Below are 12,878 nucleotides of genomic sequence, written 5' to 3'. Positions count from 1 at the left end.
TTTTTTAACCTACATTTGTCTTTTCCTGCCCTTAAAAAATTATCTGAAAACTTCTCAGTGTTCTGTTGTAATTTATCAGTTGGGTTTTTTGACTATGTGTTTTGTGCATGCACTTTTTTAGTGGATTGTGTGGGGCTAACAAGTATATCTCTAAGTTTACCTGATAATCTATGTCATGTCAATATTTTACCACTTCGGGTAGAACATAGATCCTCACCAGCATGTTCATCCCTTTCCCCGCTGCCTTTATGTTATAGTTGTCACAGGTATCAGGCCCAAATACACTGAAAATCCCACTAGACAATGCAATTTTTTTTGTTTCAACTATCATGCATATCTTTTAAAAATTAAAAGGAAAAAAATTTGTGTATTTGCCTAGATATTTATCATTTCTGTTGCTCTTCCATCATTCCCAACATTCCGAATTCCCTCTTGCTTCATGTGCCTCTTGCCTGAGAACTTCTCTAAAGCAGTTCTGCTGGTCGCAGATTCTTTCTTTTCCTTCATCTGAGAAAGTCTTTATCCTTCTTGAAAGATATTTTTGCTGAATTGACACCTTTTTCTTTCACTGAATTAAAAATGTGTTTCCACTCCCTTCTGGCCTCCATAGTTTCCAATGAGAAATCTGCTGTCATTCTTTTTTTCGCCTTCAATATTTTTTTGATAAGGGAGGTTCCTTTCTCACCGCTCTCAAGATTGCTCTCTTTGTGTTTAACAGTTGGCACTTAGACTATGATGTGTCTTGGTGTAGATTTCTTCAAGTTTAAACTGTTTGAGGTTCACTCAGCTTCTGGAATCCGTGGGCAGGTTTGTGTCTTTTGCCAGATTTGGGGAGTTTTCAGCCATCTTTCTTTTGACTAATTTTTATGCTCTGCCCCTCTGTTCTCTCCTTCTGGGAATCCAGCCAATGTCATGAATGTTAGATCTTCCGTTAGAATCTCATGGGCCCCTGAGACTCTGCTTCTTGTTTGCATTTATTCCCCCCTTTGGTCTACTTCCTCTCTGTTGTTCAGGATGGGTGATTTCATGTGTTCTATCTTCCAATTCATCATTCTTTCTTCTCTCCTCTGTATTCTGCTCTTGAGTCCGAGCCCATCCATTGAGTTTTTAAATTTCAGTTATTGTTTTTTTCAGTTCTGAAATTTCCACTTCATTCTTTTTTATATCCTCTCTTTCTTTGCTGAGACTTTCTTTTTTTTTTTTTTTTTTTTTACTTGTTTTGAGTGTGATCGCAACTACTCACCAAAGCCTTTTAATGATGACTGCTTTAAAATCTTCGACACATCATTGGAAGACCTCTGTCTCATTTCAGTGTTAACATTTATTACTTGTCTTTTTTCATTTTCTTTGGGATCTGCCTGGCTCTAGGTATGACCACTGTTTTGTTGTTTGTTTGTTTGTTTTTTAATTGAAACCTAGACATTTTGGGTATTATATTATGAGGCTCTGGGTCTTATGTGAACCTGTTTTAGCTGGCTTCCTCTGACTTTGCTTCGGTAAGGGGATGAGATGAGAGGTACCATTTCATTGTTGCTGCCTAATGGAGAAACAAGTCCAGCCCCCACCTGAGGGAGCCGCTCCTTGTTAGTGCTGGTGGTCAGAGTTCCAGCTCCCCAGTGAGCTCCCACCGATGCCTCCCTGGCTAGAAGAGGTGGGAGTGCCTTGGTCCTGCTCCCCACATGGCCTCCACATACACTGCAGCAGTGAGGGGAGGGAGTCACCAGCCAGCAGGAATGAAATTCCTGGCCCCCTAATTGTCCTGATATAAACCCAGCAAAGTGTGTGGAGGTGAGGTGCCCCAGTACAGCCTGGTGAGGGAAGAAGTTTTCTCCCTAATTGGCCTTTTGCTGGCCGGGGCAGTGTGGTGCCACTGTGGTTTTGGTGGTATTGAGCTGCAGAAGAATAGTTATTGTCTAAAAGTTTTCTGTCTTGTTAAGCTGTCCCTTTTCTGGTCCTTTGGCTCAAGGCAGCAGGCTTTTGTCGAGTTTTTGTGTCCATACCCACTGTTCATTTCCAGGTTGCTGGCTTTTCAACTACAATATAGGAGGCTGAAGGAAAACCTGGGGAACTCACCACCATGGCATTCCTTGGGTCCTGAGATCCACAGCAGCCTTCTTCTCTCTGCTTTTTTGGAGTCTTCTTATGTTTTATGTATAATGTTCAGGGTTCTTAGTTGTACTTGGAGGAATACAGAGAAGTATGTCTCTGCTCCATCTTCCCCAAAACAGAAGTCATTAAATTTGATAAATACCACCAGTAGCCCTCCAAAAATGTTGCTGGTTCATCTTTTTTTTTTTTTTAAAGGTTTTATTTATTTGACACAGAGACAGCCAGAGAGAGAACACAAGCAGGGGGAGCGGGAGAGGGAGAAGCAGGCTTCCTGCAGAGCAGGGAGCCTGATGCAGGGCTTGATCCCAGGACCCTGGGATCATGACCTGAGCTTAAGGCAGACAATCATCTGAGCCACCCAGGCGCCCCTGGTTCATCTTGAGCTAGGAAATGGTATACCCTGAGTCTGCTTTAGACTTAAGGACTTAACCAACATCCGGTGCCTGCCTATTGTAATTAATCAGTGATGGATGGATGGATGGATGGATGGATGGATGGTTGATGGTTCGATGAACGGAATACAGGAAAGGCCATCAGGAGGCCAGTACACAGTCCAGACAAGACATCACAGCATCAGCATCAGCATCATCATTATGATGGCCATAATACAAATAACAATTACTGAGTTCTTCTACTTTGCCAGGTAAACATTTCTGCCACATGATCTCATTCAATCCACAAACGAGATATGTCCATTGAGAAAGGAGGAAAACATGGGCAGAGAGACATGGTACTGAGCTGAGATTCAAGACCAGAGACCCCTGGTTCATGGACCCAAGATGCCCCCACTGTTCTCTCCCACTCAGTTGCCCAACTGTGAGAAGGTGGTGTACTGTAACTTCCTGGGAAGACACACAGACACCTAGAGGACAGAGGGGACCCACCTTACAAGAAAATGCAGGCAAAGGGGATGTATGTCAGATGACCAAGCCAGAACATCCTGCTGATGATCAGAGGTTTTCCTGCCCTGGGGAATGTTGGTTGAGCAAGTTTCAGAATCTCCTCCCTGAGATGGAAACCCAGGCTGTGCTGTATTTGTGTATTCAACAAATATCAATCAAGAGTTTGCTCTGTGCCGGGTGCTGAGGGTATACTGTAAGCAATGGGACAAATGCGATTTTTACTCCAGGGACATCACAGGGTCTGAAATCACCCTCCCCCACCCCAAGTCCACCCTGTTGAAAGTAGAGGGGCAGAACCACTCCCTGGTGCCCACCAGATGCCCTGCCCCACACTCAGTCCTTCAGTCCCGAAGATTCTATGAGTAGCAGTGAATATCAGTGGTGGGCATCCAGACCATGGGAAGGGGAGCAAGTTGGAAGCAATGTCCCTGGGGTTTGGGGGACGCTCAGCTCTGGCTCTAGCTTAGGGTCAGAAGAGAGAAAGCCCACGCCCCCAACTTAGCACACCCAGTCTGTGCATTTATGAGGTAGACTCATGCCATCTGTAGAAACTCAGCTGCCAACCAAGCCAGGCAGCTGGGTTTCCTGGGGGTCCTCAGGCCTGCCTGCAGCCCTCCTCTGACTCTGTTTCCCCAACTATTAATAAATAAGTGCATACATTCCTCCTTCTTTTTCTCTCTTTCCTCCTTCTTTCCTCTCTTCTCCTCCGTTTGGTGAAGTTGGGAGGCAGTGTTTCCCCTAATACCTGAGGCTCTGGAATCTTCATTTCATTTCCAGGGAGTGAGCATCTATCCTGTGCCAATCCCAGATTCACCATGTGTGTTGACATCTGGGTGCCGAGGCCCGGCCTCCCACAGCAGTGCAGAACACCAGCCTGCTTTGTATGTGGCATTGCTAGCCAGCCCTGAGTCCCCATTCTGGCACTGGAGACTGGAGTGGGTCTGCCCAGTGCTGCCAGGATGGGAGGCTGGTCGCCGTGGTGATGCCGCTCCACCAGCACTGCCGTCCCGCACTGGGGCCACTCAGACAGACCTGTATGCAAGTCCTCTTCACTGTCCTAGGACCCCCACCCCACCCCCTGCAGCATGGGGAAGGGTTCTGGAAAGGATCTCTGCACACTGTCACATGCCACGTGGTCACCAAGAGGCTTATGATGGTGGCTTGTTCCAAAGAGTCAGCGTAGAGCCAAGATTCACTGTCTCCGTCTACCTCAAGGGGCTCCAAACTTTCCCGACTTCCTTCTGCATAGACCTCATCACCGTTCTAACTACATAGGTCCTGCTACAATTATGGTTTTGGGTCTCTTTGCCTCGCTGGAGGCTATGTTCTGTAAGGGCAGGGCCCTCCTCCCAGCACGTTCTCCAGAATCCCCCCAGCTGGGTACAGCCCTGGAGACAGAGCAGCGGCTTGACCAACTGCCCTTTGCCGAACAGAAGGATGGACAAATATATTACGAGCACGGCCTTTACTCCTGGTGCCATGACAGCAGTGCGTGTACCAGAAGGTGCTTCACAATGACTTACCAAGAGGTTAAGCTAATCAGCTGGAGAGTTGGGGTGACAGTTTTTGGGCATGTTGTCGTGCCAGAAAGTAAGGAGATCGCTCGAAAAGCAAAAGGGCGGGTTGTGTCCAGGGGTGTGGGAGCCCACCTGAAAGAGCCATCACAGCTGGGCCGGTTTGAGGGGGAAAACACATCGTCCTGGATCACGACCCAGAGTGTAAGATAGATGTCCACGAGTCCGCGCTGATGGAAAGAAGCGACAGATAATGGGAGAGGCGAGAGAGCCGGTCCTCATAGGGGAGCCCCTGCTCCCAGTGCAGCCACTGGCCCCGTGCTCCCAAGGTGGGATCAGCCAACACCCATGGGCGTACCCACGAGGCCCTTGTGGCGCCCAGAGAGCGCATCGGGGGCTTGGCTCCCTCGGTGGGGCGGCACTCCACACCAGAGGCCGGTCTCCGTCCTTCTTCGAGTCTTTGTTTGCTGCGGGTGGCACGGCTGCCCTTCACGGCCCCGGGCGCAGGTGGGACCCCGAGGACACGGGGCCCCTGGGTGGCCCGCAGGGCTGCAGCTCCCTCTGCAGTGTTGTCCCAGCCCTGCAAAGCTCTGGGGGTCACCTCGGTTATGCAGTGCGGCCGCTCCTGCTCCACTCACTGACCCATATCTTTTTTATTTTATTTTATTTATTTGGCAGAGAGAGAGAGAGAGAGAGCGAGCACAAGCAGACGGAGTAGCAGGCAGAGGGAGAGGGAGAAGCAGGCTCCCCGCTGAGCAGGGAGCCAGACGCGGGGCTCGATCCCAGGACCCCGGGATCATGACCTGAGCCCAAGGTAGTTGCTTAACCGACTGAGCCACCCAGGCGCCCCTGCCCACCCATATCTTGACGGGGGTCCCCCCACCCCCGGCCTCTGTGGACCCCCTGGTGTTGTGTGCAGAACTTCAGGAGCATGGACGCGAGTCAGGGGAAGCTCGTGGCTAAGCCCAGGGGTGTTGGCTGATCCTGGCTCCAGCACTAGTGCCACACACGCCCTTTGCCCGCATTCCCCTGTCTGTGTGTAAGGCGGGTCACTAACAGCCCCCGTGCAGGGTGGGGGCCCGGGGGGTGGGATGCGGCAGTCCGGGGCCAGCGCAGGGCTGGGGGAGGGAAGTGCCAGCTGGGTGGGGTGCTGGGCTCCTGCATGTAACGTGGTTCAGAGAGAGCAGCCAGGTGACAACAGGGACAGAGGCCCTGGAAGGAGAGGCAGGTGTGCAGACCCTCCCCCCACCTTCGCCGCCCCTCCCCCATACTGACTTTCTGCTTCATCCTAAGGCTTTTGGGAAGATGACTTCTCAAGAGCATGACACCCCATTTTCTCCCTCTGTATTTTATTTTATTTTATTTTTTTAAAGATTTTATTTATTTATTTGACAGAGAGAGAGGCACAGCGAGAGAGGGAACACAGGCAGGGGGAGTGGGAGAGGGAGAAGCAGCCTTCCCGCTGAGCAGGGAGCCCGATGTGGGGCTGGATCCCAGGACCCTGGGATCATGACCTGAGCTTAACGACTGAGCCACCCAGGCGCCCCCCCCTCTGTATTTTAGAGAAGGTTCAGCTTGGCGTCACAGCCCTGTCCCCGAGAATGCAGAGGCACACTGGCGAGTGCAGATGGACTAGAACTTCTGGATGGACTTCTTCTCCTGCTTAAGGAAAGGGATGATCTACTCTTAGGGCCAGGCTTAACATTGATTCAAAGAGCTCTACAAATCTTCCTAAAATGCGCCACTATAGGGGCGCCTGGCTGGCTCAGTCAGTGGAGCAAGCAACTCTTGATCTCGGGGTTGTGAGTTCGAGCCCCACGTTGGGTGTAAAGATGACTTTAAAAAATAAAATCTTTAAAAATATATATATAAAATAAATAAAATGAGCAGCTATCATGACAAAAGCAGCCACACACCAAGGGCCACCGCGCCGACTTCATCCGCTCCTGGTGTCTCCCCTTCACCCCTTGACAAGGGCCCTGCGCGGAGCCCCGCCTGGCATCCACAACCCACAGGCTGAGAGCCACACTGGACAGATCAGTCCAAACATTGTTTGTGGAGCTCATTAAGCACCAGGCATGGACAGGGAGACTAATACAGCCACGGAGCCACAGCCCTTGGGAGCGACACAGAGCCAAAGAGCTGTGCCCACAGTGGGAGTGAGTGTGTGATGTGTGTGAGGGATAAAAAGAGTGGATATGGTCAGGCAGGCTCCCTGAGGAGGAGACCCCTGAGAGCCGGAGGGGACACAGGAAAAGTAAGTAGCAGGAGCCAGGGAAAGCCCGGCAGAGGAGAGGAGTGTTCCAAGCAGGAAGAACAAACAGCTTATGCAAAGGCCCTGTGGCAGGAAGGAGTTTGGTGAGTGTGAGGGCCAGGATGTGATTGGCTGGCGCGTGTGGGAGTTGCAGGCCAGGCTGGAGACTGCACAGCCTCGACAGGCGTGTTCCCTCCCACCGCTCTGTGGAAGCCGGAGGCTGCTGTGGTCTTACAGGAAAAAGGAAGGAGTGGACATACTGGAGTGATATTTAGGAAGTAGAACCCATAGGAGGTGGTGGCCAACTGGATGTGGGGAGTGAGGTGGTGGGAGCCAAGGGTATGACACCAGTTCCTAATTAGGGCATTTGGGAGATGGGGGTGCCTATGCCCAAGGCGAGGAGCCCCACGGGTCTGCCCTTCATTTGCCACCTCTCAGGACTCCCTCCCTCGCTGTCAGGCCCAAGTCCTCAGCTCATGCCTCCAGGCTGTGGCCAGGGCCCTTCTGTTCCATCTGGCTGTGCACCGTCTCGTTTATCCCCCAGAACCCTGACACGTAGCTTCCCTATCATTTCCCCTTCACAGCGGAGGAAACCAAAGCTCAGAGGGGTTTACCAACTAGCTGGAGGCCACATGACAAGGGGGACAGTTAGGACTCAAGCCCAGATCCATGTGACGCTGAAATGCATACGCTCCGATCGCCGGTGCTGCTTGTCGACAGCCGACACCCACTATTCCCAACCTTCACTGACCTCCTCCCCAAGCACACGCACGTGCATGTGACAGAGAAGGACTTGTTTTCTGGTGTCCTGTTACCGGCTTGTAAGTTAGCTACGCTACTGCTATACTTTCTGTGGGGACCTTTCCAATTCTCCATCCCGCTGAGTGCAGAGAGACCTCAGAGTCCTACCCTCTCACCTCCCCTCCCATCCCTCCTGTTAGATCAATTGGGGTTAATACCAGCTTTGAGAGCTAGAAGCCCAAAGTAACACAACAGAACAAAGTCTGAGGGAGGGAGCCAGGGCTGGTCAGGTGGGGGATCCTCCTCTCCTGCAGATGGAGAGCGAAGGCCACGTGTGGCTTCTACCCATGTCCAACGCGATGCATCACCCCCAAAAGAAACCCCATACCCACTTAAGCCGTCACGCCCCGTGCTTCCTCCCCCCAGCCCCCGGCAACCGCTCACCTGCTTTCTGTCTCTGTGGATCTGCCAACTATGGGCATTCCGTGTCAATGAAACGGTACCATATACGATCTTCTGTCTGGTCTCTTTCACTCAGCACAGCCTCATCTAAATCCATCCATGTCATAACAGGTGTCAGTCCTTCCTTTTTATGGCCTAATCATATCCCCTGTGTGGACACATCACCTTTTATTGATCATGCATCACTTGATGGACGTTGGGGTTGATTCTACTTTTTGGCTATTAGGAATAATGCTTCTCTAAATATTTGTATACAATTCTTCGGAACACCTGTTTTCAGTTCTCTTGAGTGCATAACCGAGAGTGGAGCTGCTGGGTCATATGGTAACGCTATGTTTAACTTTTTCGGGAACCACCAAACTGTTTTACAAAGGGGCTGCTCCATTTCACATCCCCCCTGGCAATGTACAAGGGCTCCAATTTCTCCACATTCTTTCCAACACCGGTTATTTTCTTTCTTTCTTTCTTTCTTTTTTTTTAAACAGCCATCCTCCTGGGTATGAAGTGGTATTCTCATTGTGGCTTTGATCTTTATATTCTTTTTTTTTTTAAGATTTTATTTATTTATTTGCAGAGAGAGAGAGAGAGAGAGTACAAGCAGGGGGAGCGGCAGGCCGAGGGTGAAGCAGGCTCCCCACTGAACAAGGAGCCTGATGTGGGACTCAATCCCAGGACTCTGGGATCATGACCTAAGCCAAAGGCAGACGCTTAACCATCTGAGCCAGCCGGGTGCCCTTGACATTTACATTCTTGATGGCTAATGGTGTTGAGCCTCTTTTTGTGTGCTTGTTGGCTGTTTCTAGACCGTCTTTGGAGATACAAAGGTCTATTACGTCTTATTAAAGTCTTAAGCATTAAGGTCTGTTCAAGTGTTTCGCTTGTTTTTAATTTGGGTTGCTTGTCCTTGGGCTGTTAAGTTACAAGAGTTCTTCATATATTTTGGATACAAGACTCTTATCAAATATATGATTTGCAAATATTTTCTCCCACTTTTTTGGGTTGTCTTTTCATTTTCTTGATGGTGTCCTTTGATGCACAAAAGTTTTTAATTTTGATGAAGTCAAATTTACCTATTTTTTTCTTTTGTTGCTTATTTTCTGCCAAGGATTCATGGCCAAATCCAAGGTCGTGCAGATTTATTCCCATGTTTTCTTCTAAGAGTTTTATAGTTTTACCTTTTACTTTTAGGTTTTTGATCCACTTGGAGTTCATTTTTGTATATGGTGTGAGGAAGGGGTCCGATTTTGTTATTTTGCTCATGTATATCCAGTTATCCCAGCACCATTTGCTGAAAAGATTGTTCTTTCTGTACACATTAGCCTCCACAGCTTTTCTTCTTATAAGGGCATCTGTCATCTTTGCTTAGGGCCCACCCCGATGACCTCATTTTAACTTAGTTACCTCTTTAAAGACCCTATCTTCAAGTACAGTCACATTTTGAGGTTAATGAGGGTTACAACTTATGACCATACGAATTGAGAGAGGAGGAGAGAATTCACCCCATAACATGATCTTCGTTTTTTTTTTTTTTTTCCCTAATCCTTTTAATATGGTGGTATTACACTCACTGATCTTCGTATGTTGAACCGCTCTTTCGTTCCTGGAATAAATCCCATTTGTTGTGTAATCCTCTTCATCTGCTGCTTGCTAGCCTTTGGTGGAGGATTTCTGTGCCTGCATCCACAAGGGGTGCTGGTCTGGCTGTGGTACGAGGGTCATGATGGCCTCATGCGTGACAGGGAAGTGCCCCCTCCTCTATGTTTGGAAGGAACTGAGAAGCATTGGTGTTCCTTCTTCCTTAAACATTTGATGGAATCTGCCAATGAGGCCATGTGGTCCTGGGTTTTCCTCTGTTGAAAGTTTTTGAACACCTGTTCCATTTGTTTACCTATTTTAGGCTTATTCAGGTTTTGTGTTTCTTCTCAAGTCAGTTTTGACAGCATGCGCGTTCCTAAGGGTTTGTCCGATTCATCTAGGTTATTGAGTTTGTCGGCACACCATTGCTCTGTGGGCTCTCCTAGAGCCTGGTTTATTTCTGTAAGGGCAGCAGGAACTTGGTAGTATGAGCTTCTCTCGTGTTTTCCAGGCCAATCTACCTAAAGAATGGTTGGTTTTGTGGACTTTTTTTTTTTTTTAATTTATTCATTTGAGAGAGACACACACAGAGAGAGACAGAAAGAGAGAGAATGAGCAAGGCGGTGAGAGGGAGAAGCAGACTCCCCACTGAACTGGGATCCCAACAGACATGGGGCTCAATCCCAGGCCCCGGGATCATGATCTGAGCTGAAGGCACTTAACCAACTGAGTCACCCAGGCATCCCTGGACTTTATTTTTTAAACATCTTTTAGTTTAGGTGGTCCTCTCTACTGCTTTTCTATTCTTTATTTCATTCATTTCCACTCATCTATATTGTTTCCTTCCTTCTGCTTGCTTTGAGTTTAGTTTGTTCCTTTTCTAGTTCCTTTAGGTGGGAGTTCAGGTGATTGATCTGAGATGTTTCCTCTTTTTTATTTTTTTAAGATTTTATTTATTTATTTGCAAGAGAGAGAACACGAGCAGGGGGGAGGGGCAGAGGGAGAGGAAGAAGCAGATTCCCTGATGTGGAGGGACCCCGATGAGGGCCCCAATCCCAGGACCCTGGGATCACAACTGGAGCAAAAAGCAGATGCTTAACCAACTGAGCCATCCAGGTGCCCCTCTTTTTTTTTTTTTTTTTAAGATTTTATTTATGTATTTATTTGAGAGAATGAGAGAGACGGCATGAGCAGGGGGAGGGACAGAGGGACAAGCCGACTCCCACTGAGCGGGAAACCTGACATGGGACTCGATCCCAGGACCCTGAGATCATGACCTAAGCTGAAGGAAGATGCTTAACCGACTGAGCCACCCAGGCACCCTCCTCTTTTTTTTTTTTTTTTTAACATAGGTACAGTATAGCTATGAATTTCTCTCTGGGTGCTGACTCTGCAGAACCCTGTACATTTGGTATGTTTGGATTTTTTTTCATGTGTTGAGTATTTTCTATCATCCCTTGTGATTCCTTCTCTGACCCATCCATTGTTTCAGAGCGTGTGGTCTAATTTCCACATATTTGTGAATTCTCAAATTTTCTTTCTGTTACTGATTTCTCACTTCATTCGATTGTGGTCAGAGGAGATATTCTCTATCGTTTCAATCTTTTTAACAAGTTATTGAGACTTGTTCTGTGGCTTAACATGTGGTCTGTCCCAGCAGATGTTCTGCGTGCCCTTGAGAAACACGTGTGCCCTGCTACTGTGGGGCTGAGTGATCTACGTAAGGGTGAGGTCTGGTTGTCTCCTGTTGCCGATTGTGTCTACTTGTTCCATTCATTATTGAAAGGGAGGCGTTGAGGTCTCCAACTATTACTGTTGAACTGTTATTTCTCCCTTTGATTCTGTTAGCTTTTGCTTCATATTGCCCCATGTTTGGGGGCTCTGTCATTATGTGCATACATGTTCATTGTTGTTGCATGTTCCTGGCACATTAAACCCTTTATCATTATGCATTTCTTTGTCTCTTGTAACAATTTTGGTCTCAAAGTCTGGTTTGTCCAATATCAGTATAGCTGCTCCAGCTCTCTTTTGATCACTGTTTAAATGGAATACCTTTTTCTATTCCTTTACTTTATTTATTTGCTTATTTACTTTTCAAAGATTTTATTTATTTGTTTGTCAGAGAGAGAGAGCACAAGCAGGGAGCAGTGGCAGGCAGAGGGAGAAGCAGGCTCCCCGCTGAGCAGGGAGCCCAATGCGGGACTCGATCCCAGGACTCCAGGATCATGACCTGAACCGAAGGCAGATGCTTAACCAACTGAGCCACCCAGGCGTCCCATATTTTACTTAAGAAAAAACCCCCAACATATTTAATTAATTAATTTATTTATTCGAGGGGGGGAGGGGCAGAGGGAGAAGGAATCCCAAGCAGACTCTGTGCTGAGCCCAGAGCCCGACCCAGTGCTCGATCTCACGATCCTGAGACCATGACCTGAGCGGACACCAAGAGTCGGATGCTTAACAGACCGAGCCACCCAGGAGCCTCTCTATTCTTTTACTTTTAACTTGTTTCTTGGGTTCTAAAGTGAGTCTCTTCTTGTAGATAGCATATGGTTTGATTATGGTTTTTTTTTCTTTTATCCATCCTGTCAATCACTGCCTTTTAATTGGATAATTCAATCCATTTACATTTAAAGATTTTTTATTTATTTGAGAGAGAGAGCGTGTGTGCACGAGTGGGATGGGCAGAGGGAGAGGGAGAGAAAGACTCTCAAGCCGACTCCCTGCTCAGCATGGAGCCCAGCACCGGCCTTGATCTCAGACCCTGAATCACGACCTGAGCTGAAACAAAGAATTGGACGTTTAACTGTTTAATTGACTGTGCCACCCAGGCGCCCCCATTTACATTTAATGTAATTACCTGTACAGAAGCACTTTTGCTGTTTTGCCATGTGTTTTCTATATGTCTTATACCCTTTTTGTGCCCAGTTCTTCCACCACTGTCTTCTTTTGTGTTAGGTGTTTGCCACTGTACCATTTTCTTCTCTAAATTAAATATTTTTTTAGTTATTTTCTTGTTAGTTGCAGTGGAGATTACAATCAACATATTAATTTATAATAAGCTATTTTGGATTGGTTTCAATACCATACAAAATTGTTGTTTCTATATCCCTCCCTCATGTTGTTACTGTTACAAATTGCACCTTTATACATTGCTTGCCCTGGGAACATAATTATCGTTTTACGTGGTTGCCTTTTAAATCATATAGGTGCTTAACGACTGAGCCACCCAGGCGCCCCCCCCCCTTTTTTTAAGCTTCTGCCTTCAGCTTAGGTCATGATCCTGGGGTCCTGGGATCGAGCCCCACATCGGGCTCCCTG

This window comes from Halichoerus grypus, chromosome 14 (assembly GCF_964656455.1).
Source record: "Halichoerus grypus chromosome 14, mHalGry1.hap1.1, whole genome shotgun sequence".
Taxonomy (NCBI): Eukaryota; Metazoa; Chordata; class Mammalia; order Carnivora; family Phocidae; genus Halichoerus; species Halichoerus grypus.
Note: the sequence above shows the minus strand (reverse complement) of the source record.